The sequence below is a fragment of the Arachis hypogaea genome, chromosome 18 (genome assembly GCF_003086295.3).
Source record: "Arachis hypogaea cultivar Tifrunner chromosome 18, arahy.Tifrunner.gnm2.J5K5, whole genome shotgun sequence".
In the NCBI taxonomy this organism is placed as follows: domain Eukaryota; kingdom Viridiplantae; phylum Streptophyta; class Magnoliopsida; order Fabales; family Fabaceae; genus Arachis; species Arachis hypogaea.
In genome coordinates, this window is record NC_092053.1 from 28,659,478 (window position 1) to 28,674,810 (window position 15,333).

The window sequence follows — 15,333 nt, forward strand, 5'->3', positions numbered from 1 at the left end:
TGGTGATGCTCATAAACTTCCAAGAAAAGATTCTATTTTAGAAAAAATCAAAGGAGCAACTTGGTTTTCATCTCTTGATGCAAAATCAGGATATTGGCAGCTTTGTTTAGACGAAGAAACAAAGAAATTAACTGCTTTTACTTGCCCAACAAAAAAATCAACAAGTGTGTTACTCTATGAATGGAATGTATTACCATTCGGATTAAAACAAGCCCCAGGTATTTACCAAAGATTTATGGAAGAAAATCTAAAAGAGTTAAATGAATTTGTTTTAGTGTATATTGATGATATACTAATTTTTACAAAACAGGATAGAGAAGATCATCTTCAAAAATTATTAATAGTTTTAGAAAGATGTAAAGAAAAAGGATTAGTTCTTAGCAAAAAGAAAGCAAGAATAACAAAACAAGAAATAGAGTTTCTTGGATTAATTCTATCTACTCAAGGAAAGCTAAAACTTCAACCAAATGTCCTAGAAAAGGTAAATTTATTTCCTAATAAAATAGAAGATAGAAAACAATTACAAAGATTTTTAGGATGTATAAATTATATTTCTGATCAAGAATTTTTAAAGAATATAACAGAATACACTAAAAGCTTATTTCCAAAAATAAGTACTAAAAAAGAATGAAAATGGGATGAAAAAGATAGTATGCAAATTCAAAGGATTAAAGAATTATGTGAAAAACTTCCAGAACTTTATATTCTAGAAGAAAATGACTACTTAATAGTAGAAACAGATGCTTCAGACATAACCTGGTCAGGATGTCTAAAAGCTAAGAAAGCTATAAAAAGTTTGGAACAAGGAAAAGAATCACTAGATTCTAAAGATTCCCTAAAGAAATTACTTTGCAGGTATATTTCAGGGACTTTTACTCCAACAGAACAGAGATATACCACTCATGAAAAGGAAACTCTAGCAGCAATTAAATCTCTTAAGAAATGGAAAATTGATTTACTACCAAGAGAATTTACATTAAGGACAGATTCAAGCTACCTAACAGGTTTCATACGATATAATTTAAAAGTTGATTATAATCATGGACGATTGGTAAGATGGCAATTATTTTTGTTACAATATCCAATAAAAATTGAATATATTAAGGGTGACAAAAATGTTATTGCAGATACATTAACAAGAGAATGGAGTTCGTCTACAACGCATTAGATCAAGAAATTCAAAAATATGAGCAAGAGCTCGAAAATTGCAAGCATTGTCAGCAAATAAGGACACAGATCCAATCCCTCAAGAAGGCCATCGAAGCAATGAAATCAACACAACAAGCAGAAACATCAGAGTTTAGCCAGCTAAGCATGGTGGACAAATCAGGTGAAGAAAAAATTTCAGAAAATAAAACAATTGCTGAAATCATTAAAAAATCCACCCAAGATAAAAAAATATTATGTAATTTATAATGGCCCCATGAAAGGAGTATATGATGCCTGGGAAAAAGCAGCACCATTCACACACCAGTCAAAGATAATTCATAAAGGAGGGTTCCTAACACTGGAAGAGGCAAAGAAATCCTTCAAGGAATATGAAGCTCTCCTTCCAGAGCAAACCCTAAAAAGAGCAGATAAAGCTCCAATTCAAACCCAGAGAACAGGGATAATAAGAAACATTCCTACAAGGGCTAAATCAAGGAAAAGAAAATAGTCTGTAGATCTAATCTCAGAGAAACCCTTAACATAGTCCTGAATTGGACTGAAGAAAAAAGGGCAATTTTGGGATATTATCCTGTTGCCAAAAACAGCTAACAAAGCTGGTTATATTTCCAGATGCTTCCCCATCTGACACCTATCAGTTTTTTCAGTATGGATTAATTGATACAATCTTAATTTTTAATGATCTAAAAATTATTAGTGAGTTTCCTGCAGGATTCGTTGATGCAGTAAAGAGATTTAAAAATATGATTGACAATGTAAATCCAAGGGATATATCCCTAAAATTTACAAACAGTCAACCTATTTTTAATGAAGAAGAAGAATGCTTGGTTCCAGCACACCAAGTAATATTCATGTCCGTCTTCCCAGGAAATTTTCAACTAATTGATCAAATTCAAGATTTAACAATTTACAGTCATGAAGGAAGGCTAGCCAGCACATTAGCAAGGGTCGTTGAAAGAACTCAAAAAATAACGAAGGAATCTCACACAAGGATTAATTATAAAAGTAGAAATACTCTGCTTGTGTCCAGTAAAAGAAATAAAATTGAAGAAAGAGAGATGAGACTCTTGGTAGAATTTGAATCAGCATTCTACAACTTATCTGGACTTTTAGAAAAGCTCCCTGAAGGGATAAAGAGGAATCTCTGCTATTTGATAAAAGACAGAGAAGACCACAAGTGCCAGCTATGTGCCTCAGAGTTATCTGAAGAAAGCAATAATGAAACGGAATCAACTCACATGATGAAGGAAGAAGACAATACATCTGACGGTCACATGATAAAAGAAGAGGACAGCACATCTGAAGCATCTCTCAACATTATTGCATAGTGACGTAAGCACTTAGGTCATAGAGCACCAACAATGTAGCTGGTGAAAGAGAACAAACAATGACGTAAGCAATGACGTCATAAGAAGGGTAAGGATGAGAATTGTCCATCAAACTTAACTATTATAAATAGGCTGCTTAGGCAATTGTAAAGGCATCAGACAATAGGAAGCAGGAGGCTAAGAGTACTCATATGCTAGGAGAGCAAGGAGGAAGCTGCCGAGGCGATTCTATAGTCTGAGGAAGAATCCCCTTAGGGAAAAATAGTTCTAAACTCCCCTCTGGAGTTAGTATCTACAATCTCCCCTCTGGAGATAAAAACCCCTTATGTAAAATATACTGAATAAATGAAATTTTTCTCCAGAAAGGTACATCTTCATTCTAGTCTTTCAATTATGAATTATTTAGAAAGTTTAGAATTAACAGAAGAATCTGATTATTATAAATTAACTGCTTTATTAGATAATGAAAAGCAGGCTGTTCTAAAAACAGAATTAAATCTCAAATCAAATGAAAATTTTAATAAACAAAATCTTTTAAAAGAAGTTTTTAACAGAAAAAATATAATATACTATGGAAAAATTCAACTTGAAGCTCCTATAAAAATAAAATCTGCCAATGGAGAACTTGAAATAGCTTTGATAAATAATGAAAAATTGAGTAAATAGATTGAGAAAATTAAGGATCAACAAAAAAGATCTAAAATTGGATGGATTCATATTAGTACTATACAAGTCTTAATTAAATCTACATATATGAAAGGAATTAATTCACCAATAAGTTTAGCAATCTGTGACAAAAGAATTACTGATGACCCAATAGATCAAATAATTGGAATTGTTCATGGAAATTTGGCAAACGTAAATGTTAAATTTAATGCCCATCTTGGATATGCTATACCTTTATCAACTGAAAATCTTGGAAGATCTGTAAGTTTGGCTTATAAATTTCATAGAAAGAATCTAATGGAACAAGATGATGAACCATTTTCAATTACATATGCAATAAATTATGCTTTAACAAATAGCCATCATAGTATAATATTTAAAAACAGAGAAAGAATTTATGTCGATGAATTATTTCAGAAAATTGTAAAAACAGAAATACCAAAATATAAAGCTATTGAAAACTCAGTTCTATTACTAAAAGAACCATCAGGAAAATTGGTTTCATCAAATTTTCAAATAAGAGAATCTAAAATTAATAGTCCCTTAAGTTTATCTAAGTTAAAGATTAAAGAAGAAGATTCTGAAATAAAAGAATTAACAAAAAAGGTCGAAAAATTAAATGAAACCCTAAATACTAAATTATGACAATAAATAAAGAAGAAATATATGTAACTTATCAAGATAAGAAACAAGAGCTCTTTGAAAGAGAAAATCGTTTGAATTATTTGTAGTTCTCTGAAATAAATTAAAGAGCATTTAAAGCTCTAAAAATAATCTATGACAAGTTAAAAAGAGAAGTTGAAGAGTTAGAAAAATTAATAGAATCTCTAGAAAAAAAGTGATGAAGCAATGATAGAATTTGCAGAAATTCTAAAATAAATAATGAAGCATACAAAAATTGAAAGACCAGAAAATAAAATAAAAAGAAAAAGAGCGAAAAAAATTAAAAAGTAATATAAAGGAGTATAAAAAGGAATTAAATAATCTTCAGATCGAAATTGATGACCTTATAATAAAAAGGATAGAAATAAGAATAAATATAAACAAGTTGGAGTTAAACTTAAAAAATTTATAAATGCCTGGAAAACCATATTATGACTTAAAAGAATTAAAGCTGTTAAAAGAAAAAATGGAGAATGAGGTTGAAAAATTAAAAAGATATTTAGAAACAACGGAAAGTGTAGAAATAAAAGAAGTTTTTGAAGATTTGAAAAAATATATTAAAGAAAAAGACAAACAGATAAAAGATTTTATAAACAATAATCCATGCAAAAAAGAATATTATAAACTAAAACAAGATTAAAAAACTATAAAAATAAAATCAGAATTATAAATACTAGTAATAATAGAAATTTTCAAATCTATACACATTATAAACATAAAAGAGTTAAAAATTTTTCAACATCTTCAAATTTATACACATTATAAACATAAAAGAGTTAAAATTGGTATCAGAGCCAAGTTAACGATTAAGGGTAACACTTTCTCTTTAAGCAACACTTTTAGTGATACGCTTTTAAACCAAATAAAAACAAAAATCTATAAATTTGTACCAAAATGCATCTGTACACTAGATGGACCCTTACAATAAATGCTCTTTATATAGATAGAAAAAGCAGAATATGTGAGCGAGATAAAATATTCTAACAAACTAAGTTAAATCCTAACAAATCTTGATATTCTCTTCTAGTTTGGACAAAATAATGATGAGATCGCAGTTCCACTGTTTTCTTACCTCTAATGTACTTAGAAAGTAAATGGAGTTGTACTCATCTATCTCCTAATAATAATTGAAGATGTGAGTGGCTTTCACCTATTATATTTACCTTAAACTGTGAAAGCTTATAGGGTCAAACCAATCTACAAGCACTTTGACCACAAAATTATACCTAGCCGTGGTAACCCTATGATACCTAATTTTATATGGACCACAGCAGTTGTAAGTAGAGGTGGTAAAACTAGCTAAATTTATTGGGTTAACTTGTTAAACTTGCTAAAAAGAAATAGCTCGGATTAAAATTTAAAACTCATTAAATAAAGAAAAAATTGCCAAACCTGCAAATTTTTGCAAGGGAAGGCGCACTGACTCGCCGGAGTAAAGGTTATTTTATTTTATTTTATTTTTTATTAAATAAAAAAGTAACTAATGTTACAAAAGTTAACAATTATAATTCAAACACATTTATTTATTTTTTTATTCTTCTTTTAGTTATTAATTTTATTTATTTTGTTTTACACTTTTATATATATGCTAAAATTATACAACTTATCTTTTAAAATAAAAATAATTTTATTGACGGATATTATTTTGAATAATTCTATTGAAGTTAAAAATTTAAAAATAAATAATGAAAAAATTGTATTGTAATTTGATTTTTTTTATTTGTATTTGACTTTTAAATTATTATTTCTTATTAATTTTAATTATTTAAAAAAAAACGTTAAGTGGACTATCTCGTCGGTTCGCCAACCCGCCATAAAGTAGGGCGGACTAATATTTTGAGTTCATTTTATTTGGCGGAACGGACTGATATGTCCTTTTTTGGAGTAGACCTTAGGTAGCATTTGGTAGAGAGATAGAGATTGAAAGGCTGAGAGTGAGAGATAGAGACTGAAATAAATTTCAGTATTCTGTTTGGTGTAAAGTGAGAAACAGAAATTGAAACAAGAATGAAGCTCTAATTTAATTTGTACAAAGGGTAAAATTGGAATTAATTAATTGAAATGAGGGTATTTTAGATAAAAAATGTTATTAAAGTTTTAGTCTCCGTCTCTAAAAATTTCAATCTTCTGTGTTCCACTTTTTAGAGGTATTGAAATTTTGGGAATAGAGACAAATTTTAGTACCAATTTCTGAATCAATAAACATGATATCAAGTTTCAATCTCTCCGTCTCTGTCCCAGTACCTCAAAACAAACACTGCCTTAGCGATACGAGACGAGCTACTCACTTTGCCACCCTAGTAGTAAGATGTTAAACTTAAATCATGCATACTGTGATGTATTTATGATAGATTTTATGTAACGTTATTGATGAGCCAATGCTTATTAGTTCCCATAGTAAATTCCATTTAGAAAAATTAGTTAAACAAATTGTTTTTTAGAAATTAAAAGGTTGGAAATTTTATTTGTGTTTGATTTAGACATTTAAAAGAGAAGATTAAGAAAATAATTTGTATTTGGACGGGTCAAAATAAATTTACTTGAGACTAATTATCCCAAAACTAAGAATTATACTTTAGAATTCATTAAAGAGAAAATGATAGAGATGGGTGATGGAGTGCTCTTTTCATTTTTCTTTTGACACAACGGGTATTGAGGGTTTGATAATAAATTAAAAGGTTAACTATGATCTTAATTCTTAAGGTTTAAGTCGAAAACTTTATTTGTTTCTAATTTCTTTTTAACATTTGAATTTGTCCCTAATGTTGGATTTAAATTTAAAATTATTCTTCAGACAAAAAATATTGTTGTTAGTGTCTCTCTCTCCTTATCATAATTTTTTGCTTCTCATCATGACTAAAAGCTTTTTTCTTTCCTCTTCACTTTCTCCATCACTCTTCATTCTAGATTTCCTCAAGCTCTAACTACAACATCAACCATATAACTACTATCCTTTTGAAACTCAAGAAAATTAATTAAGTAAATTAAATGAACAAATTAATCAAAAAAAATTAACAAATCAATACTAAAAGGATCTAGTTCAACACAACAGTCAAACAACAGTAGTAGAGATGACAACGACAAAGGCAGAAGAAATCGTGTAGTGGCGACACCACCACCATCGCCTACTTTCTCTGCATCATCACATCTAACTCCTCTCTCCTTCACCTCGTCTCTCTCTAACCCATTAATCAAAGTAGTATAAGAAACCACATTGAGCCAATGCCCTGTACCCTACATGTCGAAGAATAGTATGTGAGCTTGTTGGGGTTGACCGAACCTACAAAAATAATTCATTAAGCGGTGATAGGTGACAATAGAGGGAATGAAGCCGTGGTTAGCTTGGATCAAAGAAAGGGTACAAGCCCAGGTTTGGTGGGGGTTTGAGAGGGGAGGAGGCGAGAGAGGAAAACGTCGGAGGTGCGGGGGTCAAGGAGGAAGTCAAAGGAAAGAAAGAGGGAGAAGGTGGTGTAGGCTTCATCAAAATAGTGGGCATCGCAGAGAGAGTGGATGATAGCGTCAAAGTTGCGATTATAGAAGGTTGCTAGAGGGGAAAGAACGAAGGGGGAAAGGCATGGGGTGGAGGAGATGCGGGAGGTTGGGATGGCAAGGAGGGAGAGGGAGGCACGGCCGGCAAGGTCAGACGAGGCTAGGAAGAGGATGGCGGTGAATTGATAGAAGTCAGGGAAGGGAGAGAGGAGGGTAGTGAATTTGGGAACTGATGGTGGTGAGTAGAAAGAAGAAGAAAGATATTTTTGTCCAAAAATTAGAGAAACGACAATTTTAAAACCAAGTTGGACTTTAAAGACGAGTATTCAAATACAAAAAAGGTCAAGGACGAATAAAATTTTCAGCTTAAACTTTAGAGACCAAAATCATACTTAATTCTAAATTAAAAAATTGGTTTGATTAACTTGGAGTTTTATCAAATTTATAAATAGACCTCTATATTATAAAGGTTTATAATTAAATTTTTGTTACAAAAATATTAAAAAGTAAAATGTTCCAAGATATATTTTTGTAGGGACCGAAAAAATTATAAATAATAAATACTTATTATAAATAAAAATAAATTATGATTGTGCATAAAAATAAAAAAAATTCATTTATCTTTTTCATATTATTGAACAAACAACATACTATATATATGAAGATAAAATAAGAGGCTGAAAAACTTAAATATAGTTAGGATAAGTTTTTTTTTTTTTTTTGATATACTACTTAAGATAAATTGTATATATTGAAAAATGCACATAATTAAGTGAATCACATGAATATAGGACCAGAGTATTTTATTGAAGGCCAAATTACCTTTTTTTCTGTTCAAGCCAAAATACCAACATATATACGGAGAATATAGTAGCAAATTTGACTGATATAACAAAATCATGACACTAACTCTGCTATATAAATATATTAGAATTGTTTTTGATTTTTTTCAAGTCATCAGTTCTTGCTAATCTTGGTTTTGTTATATCTTGTACTCTTTATATAATGTAATGTCTCTCTTTAACTTAATGAAGGGAATTCACAAGTCACTCAATAATAATTTTGTTCTTCTGTGTGGTGTATCATTTTCATTCTCAATTTCATTTCATCACTTTTCAACTATTTCATCATGATAAAAGCACAATCTTGATTCCTTGATCTTAATTCAACCTTTTTTTTTCTCTTCTCCTTCCTTCTCTAACCTCTAATTTCATCTATCCTCTGAATCAACAATGGCCCTTATACCTTTATCCTCAAAAATCTCCTCTTTATCCAATTCCTGACAAGCTTAATGAAGACAACTTCGTTACTTTGCAACAGCCCGCTCTCTTCACAATCCAGAGTAAAAAAGTTTCAAGATCATCTTCTTCCCAACACATAACTTTCAAAGTTTGTTACTGATGCTAATAAAACTGCTGGCAAGGCTTCAGACAAACATCAAGAATGGCTTCTTCAAGATTATAATCTCAGTTCTTGGTTATTGTCTTCTATGGATGTTGCTTTCAAAAATCAAATGGTGTATTGTACCCTTGTTCATCAAATTTGGAATTGATTACAACAATATTTCATCTTTTTCAACAACACCAAGATGAGAAAATGCAAGGCACAGTTAAAGAATGTTAAGAAGATGAATTTGTCAGCTACATATTATCTTGCCAAGGTAAAAAAATTGGTTGATTCCCTATTTACCATAGGTCATACTATCAGTTATGAAGATCATATTAAAGTTATATGCGAAGGATTACCTGAAGAGTATTCTTGAGTGATTACTACAGTTCGTGCAAAACCTGAATTTTGCACGGTTGGTGAAGTAGAAGCTTTGCTCCTGTCACATGAAAAAATGCTGGAAAAATTCAAGCAAGCGACTATTGGTGCAGCACAGGCAAACTATACTCAATCTTTTTCTCAAAATTTTGCATACCCTAATCGTGATTTTGCTGGTAGAAGAGGACGTGGTGGCCGCAGTGCATGGAAACTTCAGAATCGTTCAAGGCCCATAGACACCATTGGTGCACGAAAATTACTTCACACTATGTAATTCCATACAACTAACCAGCAAGTGCACTGGGTCGTCCAAGTAATACCTTACGTGAGTAAGGGTCGAATCCCACGGAGATTGTTGGCTTGAAGCAAGCTATGGTTATCTTGTAACTCTTAGTCAGGATATAATATCAATAATAATTCTTAGTTTTAATTGTAAAAGTCAAGGGGCATAAAATAAATACTTGTTACTCAATAATGGAGAATATGTTGGGGTTTTGGAGATGCTTTGTCCTTTTTATTTCAGCTTTTCTCTTGTACTCCTCTCCACACACGCAAGGCTCCTTCCATAGCAAGCTGTATGTAAGGTGTCACCGTTGTCAATGGCTACTTCCCGTCCTCTCAGTGAAAATGGTCCAAATGCTCTGTCACAGCACGGCTAATCATCTGTTGGTTCTCGATCATGTCGGAATAGAATCCCTTGATTCTTTTGCGTCTGTCACTACGCCCAACAATCGCGAGTTTGAAGCTCGTCACAGCCATTCAATCCTTGAATCCTACTCGAAATACCACAGACAAGGTTTAGACTTTCCGGATTCTCATGAATGCCGCTATCAATTCTAGCTTATACCACGAAGATTCTGATTAAGAAATCTAAGAGATACTCATTCAATCTGATGTAGAACGGATGTGGTTGTCAGGCACACGTTCATGGATTGAGGAAGGTGATGAGTGTCACGGATCATCACCTTCTTCATAGTGAAGCGCGAATGAACATCTTAGATAGGAACAAGCGTGTTTGAATGGAGAACAGAGATAATTGCATTAATTCATCAAGACGCTGCAGAGCTCCTCACCCCCAACAATGGAGTTTAGAGACTCATGCCATCAATGAGTATAAAGTTCAGATCTAAAAATGTCATGAGGTGCGAAATGGACCTCTAAAAGTTGTTTTTATACTAAACTAGTAACCTAGGTTTACAAAAAATGACTAAACTATGATAGATGGTGCAGAAATCCACTTCTGGCCCCACTTGGTGTGTGCTGGGGCTGAGACTTAAGCTTCTCACGTGCCTGGGCTGTTTTGGGCGTTCAACGCCAGGTTGTAACCTGTTTCTGGCGTTGAACTCCAACTTGTAACTTGTTTCTGGCGCTGGACGCCAGACTGCAACATGAAACTGGCGTTGAACGCCAGTTTACGTCATCTATCCTTGAGCAAAGTATGAACTATTATATATTGCTGGAAATCCCTGGATGTCTACTTTCCAACGCAATTGAGAGCATGCCATTTGGAGTTCTGTAGCTCCAGAAAATCCACTTTGAGTGCAGGGAGGTCAGAATCCAACAGCATCAGCAGTCCTTTTTCAGCCTGAATCAAATTTTTGCTCAGCTCCCTCAATTTCAGCCAGAAAAATACCTGAAATCACAGAAAAATACACAAACTCATAGTAAAGTCCAGAAATGTGATTTTTAATTAAAAACCAATAAAAATATACTAAAAACCAACTAAATCATACTAAAAACTAAGTAAAAACAATGCCAAAAAGCGTATAAATTATCCGCTCATCACAACACCAAACTTAAATTGTTGCTTGTCCCCAAGAAACAAAGTAGGATAAAAAGAAGAGAATATACAATGAATTCCAAAAATATCTATGAAGATCAGTGTTAATTAGATGAGCGGGGCTATTAGCTTTTTGCTTCTGAACAGTTTTGGCATCTCACTTTATCCTTTGAAGTTCAGAATGATTGGCATCTATAGGAACTCAGAATTTAGATAGTGTTATTGATTCTCCTAGTTTAGTATGTTGATTCTTGAACACAGCTACTTTATGAGTCTTGCCCGTGGCCCTAAGCACTCTGTTTTCCAGTATTACCACCGGATACATACATGCCACAGACATATAACTGGGTGAACCTTTTCAGATTGTGACTCAGCTTTGCTAAAGTCCCCAATTAGAGGTGTCCAGGGTTCTTAAGCACACTCTGTTTTTTGCTTTGGACCTCGACTTTAACCGCTCAGTCTCAAGTTTTCACTTAACACCTTCACGCCACAAGCACATGGTTAGGGACAACTTGGTTTAGCCGCTAAGGGTAGGATTTTATTCCTTTAGGCCCTCCTATCCACTGATGCTCAAAGCCTTGGATACTTTTTATTACCCTTGCCTTTTGGTTTTAAGGGCTATTGGCTTTTTGCTCTTGCCTTTTGGTTTAAAGAGCTTTTGGCTTTTTCTGCTTGCTTTTTCTTTTTCTTGCTCTCTTTTTTTTTCGCATTTTTTTTCTCTGCAAGCTTTGTTCTTCACTGCTTTTTCTTGCTTCAAGAACCATTTTTATGATTTTTCAGATTATCAAATAACATTTCTCCTTTTTCATCATTCTTTCAAGAGCCAACAATTTTAACATTCATAAACAACAAATTCAAAAGACATATGCACTGTTCAAGCATTCATTAAGAGAACAGAAAGTATTGCCACCACATCAAAATAATTAAACTATTTTAAAATTCGAAATTCATGTACTTCTTTTTCTTTTTCAGAAAATAATTTTCATTTAAGAAATGTGATGGATTCATAGGACATTTATATCTTTAAGACATAGACATTTAGATACTAGTGATCATATAGTAATGACACAAACATAATTAAACATGAAGCATAGTAAACGAAAAATAGGAAAATAAGAACAAGGAGATTAAGGAATGGGTCCACCTTAATGAGGGTGGCGTCTTCCTCTTCTTGAAGAACCAATGGTGCTCTTGAGCTCCTCTATGTCTCTTCCTTGCCTTTATTGCTCTTTCCTCATAGCTCTTTGATCTGCAGTCAATTGCTCTACCACTGAATTATGGAAAAACAAAAGCAATGCTTTTACCACACCAAACTTAAAAGGTTTGCTCGTCCTCGAGCAAAAGAAGAAAGAAGTGGAGAAGATGGAGTAGATGGAAGTGTGTGAATGGGTGGATTTGGGAGGGAAATGGTTTGAATTTGAATGGTGAGGTAGGTGGGGATCCTGTGGGGTCCACAGATCCAGTGGGGTCAAGGATTTAGCATCCCTGCTACAATTAGGCATACAAAAAATGCCCTTACTGTGCAATCCTGGCGTTTTACGCCAGACTGCTGCCTGTTTCTGGCGTTAAACGCCCAAATGTATCCTGTTTCTGGCATTTAACGCCAGACTGATGCTTGTTTCTGGCGTTAAACGCCAGCTTGGTGCTTGTTTCTGGCGTTAAACGCCAGACAGATGCTTGTTTCTGGTGTTTAAACGCCAGAATAATCTTCCTCCAGGGTGTGCTATTTTTCATTATGTTTTTTTTTTATTTTTCATTTGTTTTTGTGACTTCACATGATCATCAACCTAAAGAAAACATAAAATAGCCATGGAAAATAAATAGATATAATTAAATAACATTGGGTTGCCTCCCAACAAGCGCTTCTTTAATGTCAATAGCTTGACAGTGAGCTCTCATGGAGCCTCACAGATAATCAGAGCAAGGTTGGGACCTCCCAACACCAAATTTAGAGTTTGAATGTGGGGGTTCAACACCAAACTTAGAGTTTGGTTGTGGCCTCCCAACACCAAACTTAGAGTTTGACTGTGGGGGCTTTGGTTGACTCTGCAGTGAGAGAAGCTTTTCATGCTTCCTCTCCATGGTTACAGAAGGAGAACCTTGTGTCTTATAGTTTGCAATGTCTGCAAACCACAGAGCTTCCTGAATAGCAAACAATTGTTCATCCGGAAAGGTTTCAGAGATCTCAGTAGGAGGGAGGGATGCTCCTGCTACTGGTTCTATCCGGGACAGGTGATCAGCTACTTGATTCTCTGTCTCTTTTCTGTTTCTTATTTTTATATCAAACTTTTGCAGAAGCAACACCCATCTTATGAGTTTGGGCATTGAATCCTGCTTTGTGAGTAGATATTTAAGAGTAGTATGGTCAGTGTACACAATCATTTTTTATCCTACTAAGTAGGATCTAAACTTGTCAATGGCATAAACCACTGCAAGTAATTCTTTTTCTGTGGTTGTGTAATTTTTCTGGGTATCATTTAAAACACTGCTAGCATAATAAATGACATGCAGAAGCTTGTTATGCCTCTGTCCCAATACTGCACCAATGGTATGGTCACTGGCATCACACATTAGTTCGAATGGTAATGTCCAGTCTGGTGCAGAAATAACTGGTGCTGTGACCAGCTTAGCTTTCAGGGTATCAAACGCCTGCAGACACTTTGTGTCAAACACAAATGGCGTGTCAGCAGCTAGCAGATTGCTCAGAGGTTTTGCAATTTTTGAAAAATCCTTTATAAACCTCCTATAGAATCCTGCATGCCCCAGAAAGCTTCTGATTGCCTTAACATTGGCAGGTGGTGGTAATTTTTCAATTACTTCAACTTTAGCTTGATCCACCTCTATTCCCTTGTTTGAAATTTTATGCCCAAGGACAATCCCTTCAGTCACCATAAAGTGACATTTTTCCCAGTTTAAAACTAGGTTGGTCTCTTGGCATCTTTTCAGAACAAGTGCTAAATGGTTAAGGCAGGAGCTGAATGAGTCTCCAAATACTGAAAAGTCATCCATGAAGACTTCCAGAAACTTCTCTACCATATCAGAGAAGATGGAGAGCATGCACCTCTGAAAGGTTGCAGGTGCATTACACAGACCAAAAGGCATCCTTCTGTAGGCAAACACTCCAGAAGGACATGTGAATGCTGTTTTCTCTTGGTCCTGAAGATCTACTGTAATTTGGTTGTAACCTGAATAGCCATCCAAAAAGCAGTAATATTCATGACCTGCTAGTCTCTCTAGCATCTGGTCTATGAATGGTAAAGGAAAATGATCCTTCCTGGTGGCTGTATTGAGCCTTCTGTAGTCAATATACATACGCCACCCTGTAACTGTTCTTGTAGGAACCAGTTCATTCTTTTCATTATGAACCACTGTCATTCTTCCCTTCTTAGAGACAACATAGACAGGGCTCACCCAGGGGCTATCAGAAATAGGATAGATAATCCCAGCCTCTAGTAACTTAGTGACCTCTTTCTGCGCCACCTCCTTCATGGCGGGATTTAGCCGCCTCTGTCGTTGAACCACTGACTTAGCATCATCCTCCAATAGGATCTTGTGCATGCATCTGGCTGGGCTAATGCCCTTAAGATCACTTATGGACCACCCAAGAGCTGTCTTGTGTGTCCTTAGCACCTGAATTAGTGCTTTCTCTTCCTGTGGCCTTAAAGCAGAGCTTATGATTACAGGAAAAGTGTCACCTTCTCCCAGAAATGCATATTTCAGGGATGGTGGTAGTGGTTTGAGCTCGGGTTTAGGAGGTTTCTCCTCTTCCTGAGGAGTTTTCAGAGGTTCTTTTATTTCCTCTGGTTCCTCCAGATCAGGCTGAACATCTTTAAAAATGTCCTCTAACTCTGATTCGAGACTCTCAGTCATATGGACCTCTTCCACCAGGGAGTCAATAATATCAATGCCCAGGCAGTCGTCTGATGTGTCTGGATGTTGCATAGCTTTGACAACATTCAACTTAAACTCATCATCATTGACTCTCAGGGTTATCTCCCCTTTTTGGACGTCAATGAGGGTTCGTCCAGTTGCTAGGAATGGTCTTCCTAGAATGAGAGTTGCACTCTTGTGCTCCTCCATTTCTAGCACTACAAAGTCAGTAGGGAAGGCAAATGGCCCAACCTTGACAATCATGTCCTCAATTATGCCTGATGGGTATTTAATGGAGCTATCAGCAAGTTGTAGACAGATCCGGGTTGGTTTGACCTCTTCAGTCAAGCCAAGCTTTCTGATAGTGGATGCAGGGATTAGGTTGATGCTTGCCCCAAGATCACATAGAGCTGTCTTGGTGCATTTACCCTCTAATATGCATGGTATCATAAAGCTCCCGGGATCTTTAAGCTTTTCTGGGAAGCTTTTCAGAATGACTGCACTGCATTCTTCAGTGAGGAGAACTCTTTCAATTTCTCTCCAATCCTTCTTATGACTCAAGATATCTTTCATGTTTTGGCATAAGAGGGTATTTGCTCAAGTGCC